Raw genomic sequence first — 13,254 nt, 5'->3', positions numbered from 1 at the left:
GCTTCCGCACCATCCTTTACATGATTCAAGAAGAACTTCATGAATTTGTCATCAATAGGGCTGGCCGAACCTCCCTAATCCCATACATATCATGCACCTTCAAGATCACCATAGCTCCTAGGAGGATCTTGCACATACACATCCATGGCTTCCGCATCATCTTTCACATGATTCTAAGAAGAGCTTCATGAATTTGCCATCAAATAAGCTTAAATTCCTCTCAAAATATTTGCAAATCTGAAACGCACAAAACAAAACATGGTTAGGTTTACCGTTGTAATGTCTTGTGAAAAATAAATTGAGAAACTTACTCGTTTGATAAGACTGTGGGGAATTGGAGAAGAAAACGTGTTGGAGGAAGAGTCACTCGTCCCAATTCAACTAAGAAATCAAACTTCATGCGCTTAATAGTGACAACTATTTCCCTCTAGATTAATCCAATACAATTATGCATTTCATGTCAAACTATTAATGAAAAAAACAAATTAATAGAAGATTGGTGAAAAAAAGAAAAAGAAAGAAGGAAGTATTTTGCCATCATTCTGGAGACTTTTGCTTACTCTATCACTAATACAAAATATAAAAACAAGAACCCTACATTTAAGGCGTTTTTACGGTCAAACGCTGTCATTCAAAACGTGGTGGCATTTTTTAAATTAACTTCCTATAAGAAGGTAGCTATTTGTTATAGCCGCATTCTTAAACAAAACACTTTGTTTTAAGAATGCAATTATTAGGTAAAACCGCATTCTTAAAAAAACGCTTTGTTTAAAAATGTGGCTTTACCTCGTTGTCGCATTCTTAAAATCATTTTTTTACCCTAACATAGAAGTGCGCCACTTACGCTTTCATACTTTCCTTTCTCTAGCGCTTCGTTCTTCTGCTTTGGTGCTTCCTCTCGTCTTCCTCGAGCCTGCATTGTCTTCTTCGTGCCATTGGTAAGTTTGTTTCGAGCTCTGTACTTCTGCTTCACTATTGGTTTTTGTATTTTTTTGATTTATCTTTTTTGTTTGTTTTCTGCCATTGTTTGAAGGTCACTACTGTTTCATTGCCACGTTGTTGTTTGGGTTTTTACTGTGCCCTATTTGCTCCGTCATTGCTACTGCCTCCACTACCGCCGTCGTTGCTGCCGGTCCCGCACCGCTCTTCACCACCACCGTTGCCTTCATGGTCAAAGTTGGTGGTGTTTTAATTTTTTTTAATGTTATTAATTTATTTATTATAATTTGTATTTTTTAAAATTTATATTATTTTTGTTTTTAGGTTAGAATAGAATTATTAAATTATTAGATGGTAGATAGATTTATATTATTTAATATCTATAATTAATATTATTTTAATTTGTATATTTAGTATTTATTATTAATCTATATTATGTTAGTTGTTAGGTTAGAATAGAATTATCATGTTGGTATTGGGTCCGAAGGTGTTTGACCCTGGGTAATTGATACGTGTTGGTATTGAGTGTGAGAGTGTTCAATCCTCGACAAACGTGAGATTTCACACTCTTAGTAAACACTTGAATGACTATTACAAAATATAATGGATCGAAGTTGGATTAATTATGTTCGCATAACACAATTTGTGCAACGTAATGCGAATAATAGTGGTCAAGATGGAGAAAATATTAGGTGTCATTGCGTTAACTGTTTGAATGGAAGGATACTGGATATTAAGAAAATCTGGGAGCACCTTCTATGTGATAGGTCTCTTCGATCTTATACAACTTGGACATGGCCTGGTGAATTATTACAATTACCACGTGTTTTCGTGACTGAAGAATATGTGGGGTCCACCATGGATGATGTAGTACATGATGAAGTAGATAATGATTGATTGGAGGACATGATTCGTGATGTGGGAGCTGAGTCTTTTGCAAAAGCGCATGAATATGGAAGTATGTCAAGCAATGCAGAGACTCCATTGTATCCTAGATCAACTAACTTCACACGGTTGTCAGTGGTGTTAAGATTGATGAATTTGAAGGCAATAAATGGATGGACTGATAAAAGCTTCATGGAATTGCTTCAGTTGTTGAAGGATATGCTTCCAAAGGAAAATACTATACCTAAATGTAATTATAAGGCCAAAAATATTCTTTGTTCAATGGGTGTGGAGTATAAAAATACATGTATGTCCTAATGATTGTATATTATACATGAAAGATTTTGAATTGTTGAAAAGTTGTCCGAGGTGTGAGTTATCACGTTATAAGTTGAAACAAAAATATGATGATATTATTGAAGAGATAGAAAAGCATGGACCCCCAATGAAGGTTGTGTGGTATCTTCCCATCATTCCAAGGATGAAGTGTTTGTTTGCAAACCCAAATGATGCTAAGAATCATAGATGGCATGCAAACGAGAGTTAATGTGAAGGCATGTACTGACATCCAACTAATTATATTCAATGGAAGAAATTTGATGATGAGTTTCTAGAGTTTGGTAAAGAATCAAGAAATATCTGACTTGGTTTAGCTACAGACAAAATGAAAATATATTTTGGAATTGCACCACGACACTCATCCTCCTCCCCCACCATAAAGACAAAGCAAAAATGATGAGTAAGATACGTCAAGAATTAATGGAGGAGATGAGAAAAGAGGCTGAAAGGTTGCGGCTAGAGTTGCGACATGAGTTTTTATCGCAATAAGTGTATGCTGAGCCGATTGAGGCACTTGTTAGTCCTGCTCCCAAGAGCACAAAGGAGAGTTGTGCGTCTCCTACAACATCAGGGGATGATATCATTGGCCAGACGAGCCAATGCGAACGATTGGTAGAGGGCGGCATGCTTCCTCAGGTGGTGGTCATTGGAAAAGTCTATCAAGAGGCCACTACCTTACATAATGTTCCTCTCTCCCCTGATGTGGCGAAGGTAAAAGTTGAAAGAGAACGAGTAGCTGATGCTTGTGTTCCACTACCTTTAAATGAGGTAACAACTGTGACCGATGCATTTCAGACATTCATAGCCTGGCCCAAGCACCTCATTCGAATTATACCAGAACCTCTGTTAATAATTTCATTTTATTATATTAATTTATGTTTACATATTACATCTAATTTAATACAAATGTTCTTTATTTTGTAGAAACCTTGTCGAAAACCATGTCCGAAAAAGAAGCATGAGGTTCCAATTGACGATCCTATATTCCTTAGCTACAACTGCTAGAGAGATTGGTTGAGACCCTATGGAGATTCTGTGGGATGATATGTTCTTTGAAATAAACACTGACATGCCACTGCACATATACATGTTAGAATTTGTGGCTGAGAATCAGGAGCTCAATATAAATATAATTCAATTTTTTATGATGTAAGTATCTTTACCTATATTTCAATTTACTTTATGTTAAATTATTATTGGTTATGCTTTAACTAATAACTTGTAGGTTTTTGCATGGAGTTTCTATCAGTGATAGGAATGAAGATGTGTATGGATTCTTAGATCCCTCATATACTAATCCCACTGGAACAAAGAAAACTGAAACCCAATCATACATCACTAACACCCCAAAAAAGAGGGAAAACAAATTTATTTATGCCCTTATATTAATGAGTAAATTTAATTATAAATCGTCAATTATTACTATTTCATGTTTTAAATATTTACTAACTCTTTTTCTGGATGATATAGGGGTCATTGACAATAAAGGTTTGTAATTTTTGTCTTTCTCTTTTCATTGTTTATCAATATTAACTTTTTCTTTTTATTGAATTATTGTGTAATAGACAACCACGAAGCTATGAGTGTGGCTATTACATTATGAAATGAATGGTTACCATTGTAAGACTAAGCCTTAAAAGTGATTGGGATTAGGTAACATAATGGTAAATTATTTTTTATAATTCTTTAACATATATGTATCTTAACACTAATTTATGTGAACATTATTTTGTAATGCAGTTCTTCACGGATGAGCGACCAATGTCTTCAAAAGCCATATCATATGTGAGACATTCTTGGTCCACATATTTCCTAAATTTTTATTATTCTAGGATAGCTGATTAGTGTAGGAATTAGATAGATAGATAAATATATTATTAGTGTTTGTAATACATTTTTATCAAAATATATAATTTGATTATCTGAATTTATGTATTTGTTTAGCTGGGTTATAATTGAACAGGTCAATTTAGATGAAAATTAACATTAAACATAATGTACTAAAAAAATAACCATATACAACGACGACTATTTACCATAGTCGCATTCTTATATGCAACACAAAGATTTATAAGGGCGGGTATGGTAAATAGCTACATTCTTAAAGGCAGATTTCCAAGGGTGACTATGGTAAATAACCACATTCTTAAATGCAGCACAAACTTCCTTTTTAACATCAATATGAAGCATATAAGAATGTGACTATTTAAATCTTGAAGTCTATCTAGACTGAGAGGATAAATTTCTAGAAGTTGCTTGGAAAGCAAGCAATTAAAGTAAGGGAAGCTAACTTTAACTTTCAATAGTATCTTAAGCTAGAAATTCTGAATGTGGAGAGGACGTGATCCCAAGTTTCAATTTCTCTTGCAGGGATGTTAGTTGATAAAATTGTTTGATTTTATGTTGTGTGAACATGTATAAATATTATATTTTGATAGTTTAAAAGTTAAATATTATATGTTGTGTGAACATGTATAAAACTGCCCCGTTGTTGGCTAGCATGGGCTACGGGTTAGCGCGGGTTAACTCACCCATAATCTTTATCACAAGACTTACCCCAAAGTTTGACAAAACAAAACTCTCCTAGCTAACCTAGAGGAAGACATCTAGGGGAAACAATCAAACAACTTGAATGAATACGTCATGAGATCATCCTTATACAATCCAACGGATGACTTTGTAACACCCCGGAAAATACATCTAACTATTACAATACAGGTTCTACTTATTTCTATACAAGCATAAAGTTTTTCAAAACATTCCTCATACATGATTAGGACATATAGAAATACAAATATATACAATATAAGTTTCATAATCAACGCCCTAAAACTCTTCTGATCCTCAGACACCTGTAAGATCATCTGCTCGTGTACGTAGTACAGTCATCGCAGTTCAAACACAACAAGAAAAGCAAGGGTAAGCTAGTGAAAATAGAATTTTATAATATACACAATTAAATCAAAAGAGAAAACCAAGTTACATGATCAATTTCTCAAATTATTCAATCTTCTTCAAATCTCAACAACAAAACAATCACATAGATCTCACATGGATCTACACATCCAGAATATTCAACAAACAACATCTTCCGGAAGACCCGTATTAAGTAAGTCCTACCAGAGACTAACACCTGATCCAAAGATTACCAGCGAATCCAACAGAAAGGATCAGGGTAAGTTCAATACAACCCAAGCCGTGCATCTTATATGTCACGGTGTGCATGAACTCCCCCATCAGCTTCTCACCACCTGATATCTTAGTCTATGTGACTTAGATCATCAGTGAAGCTCGGAGATCTCTGTTACCACATAGGCATCAATACTTAATACACAACAAACATCAGTCCATACATTATCCCAAATGTATGAATTCAATTCCATACCATTCCGTCATACAATATCATTCAAAAATTGATCCACAATATTCAAAAGTCTATTTGACATGAAATAAATAACACTTTAATACTAAATCATCAAAATATAATATTTTTACAAATTTAAATAATATACAAACAAACAACCCAATATATAAACAAATAACATCCCTGTAAGAGAAATTCAATATTGGGACCACGTCCCTTCCGCATTCAGATCTTCTATCCTAGGGTGCTATTAAAAATTAAATTTAGCTTCCCTTACCTCAATTGCTTGCTTTCCAAGCAACTTTTAGAATTTTATTCCCCACCGTTTGGATAAGCTTCAAGATTTACGGGCCTAATGCAAATTATCCAAACAGAACAAAATTTCAGTATATAATAGAATAAGTTGAGAGGATTAAACTTCTCAACTGACCCCACCAAAATTGATGACTAAATCCTAAGGAAAAATAGAGAACACAGGATATTTAGAGTAAAAATGAACTTACTCTGTTTGAAAATCTGATCGGGTAGAAATGTTCCTTAACTCCTCTGCTACAGTGTGGTATGATCAGATTCTAAAATAGATGAAGATTGGGAGAGAAATTAAGAGAGAGGGAGAGAAGAGAATTGGAGAGAGAGAGAGAGAGAAAGTGGTTTGGAAGAATGAAGAAGAAAGTGATAGTGGGCACACTGTTTCTGCTTTTTATAAAAAAAGTGCCGTTACATTATCTCCAACTACAAAAATTTTCGTCCTCGAAAATGAACTTACCAAGAAAGAGATTAGGGTATGATGCTCTCGTATCACCTCTTCAATTTCCCAAGTGGAATCTCCAGAGGTGAGGTCCCACAATACTTTCACCATGGGAATACTTCTTCCACGAAGTTGTTTCACTTGTGAATCTAAAATTTTGATTGGCTTCACTTCAAATGACAAATTTTCTTTGACCTGAATGGAATCAGACTCTAGAATGTGGCTAGGATCAGGTACATACTTTCGTAGCTGGGATACATGGAAAATATTGTGAATGTTAGCTAAAAGAGGAGGCAAAGCAATTTCATAAGCCACGGGGCCTATTCTCCGAAGAATTTGATAAGGTCCTATGAACTTAGGAGTCAATTTCTTGGATTTGAGTGCTCTTCCTACACCAGTGAACGGTGTAACTCTAAAAAAGACATGCTCACCCGCAGAGAATTCTAAAGGTCTTCTTCTTTGATCTGCATAAGATTTTTGCCTGCTGAGAGATGTTTTCAATCTTTCCTGAATCATTTTGATTTTCTCATTGGTTTGTTGTATTAATTCTGGTCCAATTAACACACTCTCACCATCCTGAAACCAACACAGAGGTGTCCTGCACTTTCTTCCATATAATGCCTCGAAAGGAGCCATTCCTATGCTAGCTTGGTAACTGTTATTGTAAGTGAACTCTACCAAAGGTAGAATTTCATCCCAACTGCCCAAATGATCTAACACACAAGTCCTAAGCAAATCCTCTAAGGACTGGATAGTTCTCTCTGATTGTCCATCAGTTTGAGGATGGTACGCTGAACTAAGTCTGAGTTTAGTCCCCAAAGCTTCTTGAAGTGTTTGCCAGAATCTAGAGGTGAATCTGGGATCTCTATATGAAACTATGCTGGAGGGTACACCATGCAATCTGACTATTTCATCTATGTAAATCTGGGCCAACTTCCGCATAGAGATTCTCAAGTCTATAGGTAGGAAGTGTGCCGTCTTTGTTATCCTGTCCACTATGACCCAAACAGAGTCATGCTTCTGCAAAGTACGTGGTAAGTGGGTAACAAAATCCATTGAGATACTGTCCCACTTCCACACTGGAATGTCTAACTGAGTTAACATGCCTCCAGGCCGTTGATGTTCAATCTTTGATTTCTGACAAGTCAAGCAAGCAACTACAAACTTAGCTACATCATTCTTCATGCCATGCCACCAATAAGACTTCTTGAGATCTTGATACATCTTGGTCATCCCTGGGTGTAAACTGAGTTTGCTTTTATGATCTTCAGATAACACTGTTTGCTTTAGTTCATTATCCTCTGGTATGCATATTCTATTTTTGAATCTCAAAATACCATCCAGTCCTAAAGAGAAGTCTTTAGCTTTGTCAGTATTTAATAAGCCCATGACGTTCTTCAATTTTGAATCTTCCAACTGCTTCTCCTTCACCTTCTCCAGAAATTCATTAGTTATAACAAGGGTATTACAACTAATGCAATTTTGAAGACATGGAAACCTCCAAATTCATACTCCTGAAATCTTCAATCAATGCTAACTCTCTAATCATAAGCGAAGACATTTGTATCTTTTTACGACTCAACGCATCTGCAACAACATTTGCCTTCCCAGGATGGTATATCAGCTGGAAATCATAGTCTTTTAAAAATTCAATCCATCTCCTCTGCCTCATATTTAACTCCTTTTGATCAAACAAATACTTCAAACTTTTATGATCACTAAACACATTAAAACTAACTCCGTAAAGAAAATGTCTCCATATTTTTAAAGCAAAGACAACTGCTGCCAATTCTAGATCATGAGTTGGATAATTTCTTTCATGCACCTTTAATTGACGAGAAGCGTAGGCAACAACTTTCTTATTCTGCATCAGAACACAACCCAATCCCTGATAGGAAGCATCACAGAAAACTTCAAAAGACTGATTGGTATCAGGGATTGTCAATACAGGAGCATTAGTCAACCTTCTTTTCAACTCTTCAAAGCTTTTCTCACATTGTTCAGTCCATGCAAAAAGGATGATCCTTTCTAGTCAATTGGGTCAAAGGAGCCACTATTTTAGAAAAACCTTTTATAAATCTCCTAAATCTCCTGTAATATCCTGCTAACCCGACAAAGCTTCTAATTTCAGTAACTGTTTTAGGACGTTCCCACTGAAGTACAACCTCCACTTTAGAAGGATCTACTGATATTCCCTGTGCAGAGATGACATGTCCTAAAAATTGTATTTCTGACATCCAGAAGTCACATTTTGAAAGTTTAGCATATAACTGTTTTTCTCTCAAAATGTTCAGGACGGTTCTAAGATGTTTTGCATGTTCTTCCCTTGTACGAGAATAGATCAAAATATCATCTATGAACACTACCACAAACTTATCAAGAAAAGGTCTGAATATCCGATTCATATAATCCATGAAAATAGCTGGAGCATTAGTCACCCCAAATGGCATAACCAGAAATTCATATTGACCATACCTTGATCTAAAAGCAGTCTTCTGAACATCTTCCGCTTTCACTGAAATTTGGTGATAACCTGAGCGCAAATCTATCTTAGAAAAGACAACTGCCCCATGCAACTGATCGATCAAGTCATCAATTCTAGGAAGAGGATATTTATTCTTTATTGTTAACTTGTTTAATTGCCTGTAATCTATGCATAGACATGACGAACCTTCTTTCTTCTTCACTAATAGCACTGGAGCTCCCCATGGAGAAACACTAGGTCGAATGAATTGCTTCTCCAATAAGTCTTCTAGTTGTTTCTTCAATTCAGCTAACTCCGCTGGTGCCATCCGATATGGAGAAATTGACACAAGGCCTGCTCCGGGAATCAAGTCTATTGCAAACTCTATCTCTCTTTTAGGTGGAAGTCCAGGAATCTCATCAGGAAATACATCCATAAACTCCTGAACTACAAACATATCTTTTTGTACTTTATCAGTAACTATAGAACAAGCCAAGAGCATAAAACATTCTGCACCTTCTCGTATCTCTCTCTCAAACTGATGAGCTGAGATAACCTGCATTCCTTCTAATTTAGGGAAAATTAACTTCTTCCGACCACAATCTATGGATATGATTAGCAGACAACCAATCCATTCCCAAGATAACCTCCAAATCTTTTAGAGGTATACAAATCATGTTGATCTTGTATCTCTGCCCATCTATAATTACTGGACACTCAGCACACATGGAAGAAGTTACTATAATACCTTCTGTTGGTGTAGATACCACCAACTCAAACTCTAATTCTCGGACTGGCAACTTAAGTTTCTTAGCACAATCAAAAGATATAAAAGAATGGGTTGCCCCAGAATCAAACAATACAGATAATTGTGTTCCAAGGATAGAACAAATACCTCTAACAAGGCTATCAGACTGTGAAGCTTCAACTCCACTAATAGCAAAAACTCTGCCAGCAGCTTTGGGTTTTTTATTACTATTTTGTTGTACTTGCTGCACTCCGCCAGAATTTGGAGCTCCCAATTGGACACAACAGTCTTTTGTTGCATGACCATACCTGTGACATCTATCACATGTCACATTTGACACTGGATGAGGGCAAAATCTAACAACATGTGGCCCACCGCATCTAAAACATCTGAAACTAGGTGGTGATTGAGAACTGGGTCTTCCACTGCTATAAGATTGAGGTTTGAAATAAGGTTTCTTTCTATCTTCATATTTAGGCATGCTTTTAGAAGGTCCTCCCACTTGAGGCTTAGCAAGTCTGCTACTACTTTTCAAACTCTCCACTACTTTTGCTTTCTCCACTAGGGCAGGGAAATCTCTAATGGACATAGGAATCACCACTTCTTTAAGTTCTTGCTTCAATCCAAACTCAAATTTTCTACATCTCCAAGCCTCAGTCATGGTCTGGGTGTAGAATCTAGCTAGGTGTTTGAACCTAGTAGCATATTCTGTGACTGAAAGATTTCCTTGTTCCAGCTGCATGAATTCAATTTCTTTTGCATACCTGACACTATCAGGAAAATACTCCTCCAGGAATCTTACTTTGAAGTTCTCCCAAGTGGCATCTTCTCCTTTGTCTTCCATCATTTGCTTCATGCCTATCCACCAAAACTCAGCTTCTTCAATAAGCATATAGATGGCATAAGATAACTTTCTCTCTTCAGGGCATTGAGTAGCTTCAAATATTCTTTCTATGTCTCTCACCCACTGGTCTGCTCCATCTGGATTTACCTTGCCATTAAATCTGGGTGGATTATGTCTTAGAAAATCCTCCAGACTAAAGGTATGGGGTTGTTGATGAAGCTGAGATGCTTCTGCTGCTAATCTAGCTGTTTCTAATTGATGAAGGGCGGCCTGATGCTGTTGTGCCATAGTAGCACTCTGTTGTTGCAAGGCTGTTGCCATCATCTCTATTGCCCGAGCTAAGTTGGGCATATCTACTGGTGGAGGAGGAGTAGGTGGTCTACGTGCCATCTACTAAGCACATAAAGAATTGGATTAGAAATTACTAAAAAATTTCAACTACATCTTTAAAACAAATTAACTTCAAAGAAATAATCATACGAAACAAGTAAAAAACCAATCAAAACTTATCCCTAAAATGTACTCTAGCTACTTAGAATTAAGATACAAAATAATCTTGATCTAGTCATGAGTGTGCACCCTCACCACTCTATCAAGATTCTTTTCATTCTTAATACTTTCATCTTTATTTATAACAATTAACTTGACTCGAACACAACAAGATTTCAAGAAAAACAACTTTGTCAAACATCTTATTAGAAACTTTTAACTAAGTCTTGAGGCTAGACGTAACCAAAAATCTACACGCAGAAGAAACAAAATAAACCCACTACCCTCAGGTTATCCTAAGGATGAACCGCTCTGATACCATTAAATGTAACACCCCGGAAAATACATCTAACTATTACAATACAGGTTCTACTTATTTCTATACAAGCATAAAGTTTTTCAAAACATTCCTCATACATGATTAGGACATATAGAAATACAAATATATACAATATAAGTTTCATAATCAACGCCCTAAAACTCTTCTGATCCTCAGACACCTGTAAGATCATCTGCTCGTGTACGTAGTACAGTCATTGCAGTTCAAACACAACAAGAAAAGCAAGGGTAAGCTAGTGAAAATAGAATTTTATAATATACACAATTAAATCAAAAGAGAAAACCAAGTTACATGATCAATTTCTCAAATTATTCAATCTTCTTCAAATCTCAACAACAAAACAATCACATAGATCTCACATGGATCTACACATCCAGAATATTCAACAAACAACATCTTCCGGAAGACCCGTATTAAGTAAGTCCTACCAGAGACTAACACCTGATCCAAAGATTACCAGCGAATCCAACAGAAAGGATCAAGGTAAGTTCAATACAACCCAAGCCGTGCATCTCATATGTCACGGTGTGCATGAACTCCCCCATCAGCTCTCACCACCTGATATCTTAGTCTATGTGACTTAGATCATCAGTGAAGCTCGGAGATCTCTGTTACCACATAGGCATCAATACTTAATACACAACAAACATCAGTCCATACATTATCCCAAATGTATGAATTCAATTCCATACCATTCCGTCATACAATATCATTCAAAAATTGATCCACAATATTCAAAAGTCTATTTGACATGAAATAAATAACACTTTAATACTAAATCATCAAAATATAATATTTTTACAAATTTAAATAATATACAAACAAACAACCCAATATATAAACAAATAACATCCCTGTAAGAGAAATTCAATATTGGGACCACGTCCCTTCCGCATTCAGATCTTCTATCCTAGGGTGCTATTAAAAATTAAATTTAGCTTCCCTTACCTCAATTGCTTGCTTTCCAAGCAACTTTTAGAATTTTATTCCCCACCGTTTGGATAAGCTTCAAGATTTACGGGCCTAATGCAAATTATCCAAACAGAACAAAATTTCAGTATATAATAGAATAAGTTGAGAGGATTAAACTTCTCAACTGACCCCACCAAAATTGATGACTAAATCCTAAGGAAAAATAGAGAACACAGGATATTTAGAGTAAAAATGAACTTACTCTGTTTGAAAATCTGATCGGGTAGAAATGTTTCTTAACTCCTCTGCTACAGTGTGGTATGATCAGATTCTAAAATAGATGAAGATTGGGAGAGAAATTAAGAGAGAGGGAGAGAAGAGAATTGGAGAGAGAGAGAGAGAAAGTGGTTTTGAAGAATGAAGAAGAAAGTGATAGTGGACACACTGTTTCTGCTTTTTATAAAAAAAGTGTCGTTACAGACTTGATCAATTAGATGTGAGTTGTATCATCAATAACTCAAATAGTCCATTAATCACTTATTATAACATATTATATACTAATAATAATAAGTTATCTTTAGTTTTAATAAATTAAATTTGTATCAAAATGAAAATGGTGGAAAACAGCTTGTTGAGGACATAATATAGATGGTCTTGCTTAGTGTCCACTGTAGACTGGCCTAATCCATATCATGTTGTAACACAATATAACATTTAGTGTGGTGCTCATGAACAATATCCAATTAGGTTTGGTGTTTAATTAGTTTTTCTAAAATAGTTTGCAAGGTCTCATATAGGTCTTAGGTCTATGAAGCATGGAGATAGGAAAATAAAAACACAAGTTCATATATGGTAATTAGGATGATGAAATGAAAATAAAAATAAAAATAATATAATATAATATAATATTATTCAATGTATTTTCATTCCAAAAGTTGATCTTATAAAGATTTTTTTTTAAACTTTGAAACTCTTATTCTAACACAAAAATATTTTTAAATTGATATTAGGACAACTCAAAGATATATATTATATATAATCACTAAGCTCTTGTAATTCTTCAAATAAACCTTGTAAATTCCTCGAGTTGTCAAAATTAATCTTATTTTACATTTTTCTCATTATATTTTTTATACATAAAATTATTATTATAAACACTAATTATGAAAAAAAAAGCTCATA

At 35.2% G+C, this 13,254-nt stretch overlaps 2 long non-coding RNA genes across 2 annotated transcripts; both read right to left on the bottom strand.

Annotated features, from left to right (window-relative positions):
- Positions 1–4,858: 4,858 nt before the first annotated feature.
- On the bottom strand, positions 4,859–6,232 carry LOC137818880 (uncharacterized). Its single transcript, XR_011082163.1, has 3 exons — positions 6,031–6,232; positions 5,805–5,879; positions 4,859–5,027 (listed from the first exon to the last, which is right to left on the bottom strand). It is a non-coding gene; the product is annotated as an uncharacterized lncRNA (long non-coding RNA).
- Positions 6,233–11,163: 4,931 nt separating this feature from the next.
- Positions 11,164–12,492, bottom strand: LOC137818879 (uncharacterized). The gene is made up of 3 exons (XR_011082162.1): positions 12,335–12,492; positions 12,109–12,183; positions 11,164–11,332 (listed from the first exon to the last, which is right to left on the bottom strand). It is a non-coding gene; the product is annotated as an uncharacterized lncRNA (long non-coding RNA).
- Between the last annotated feature and the right edge of the window lie 762 nt (positions 12,493–13,254).

The sequence above is a fragment of the Phaseolus vulgaris genome, chromosome 10 (assembly GCF_000499845.2).
Source record: "Phaseolus vulgaris cultivar G19833 chromosome 10, P. vulgaris v2.0, whole genome shotgun sequence".
Classification (NCBI taxonomy): domain Eukaryota; kingdom Viridiplantae; phylum Streptophyta; class Magnoliopsida; order Fabales; family Fabaceae; genus Phaseolus; species Phaseolus vulgaris.
This window is presented reverse-complemented; position numbering and strand designations above follow the sequence as displayed.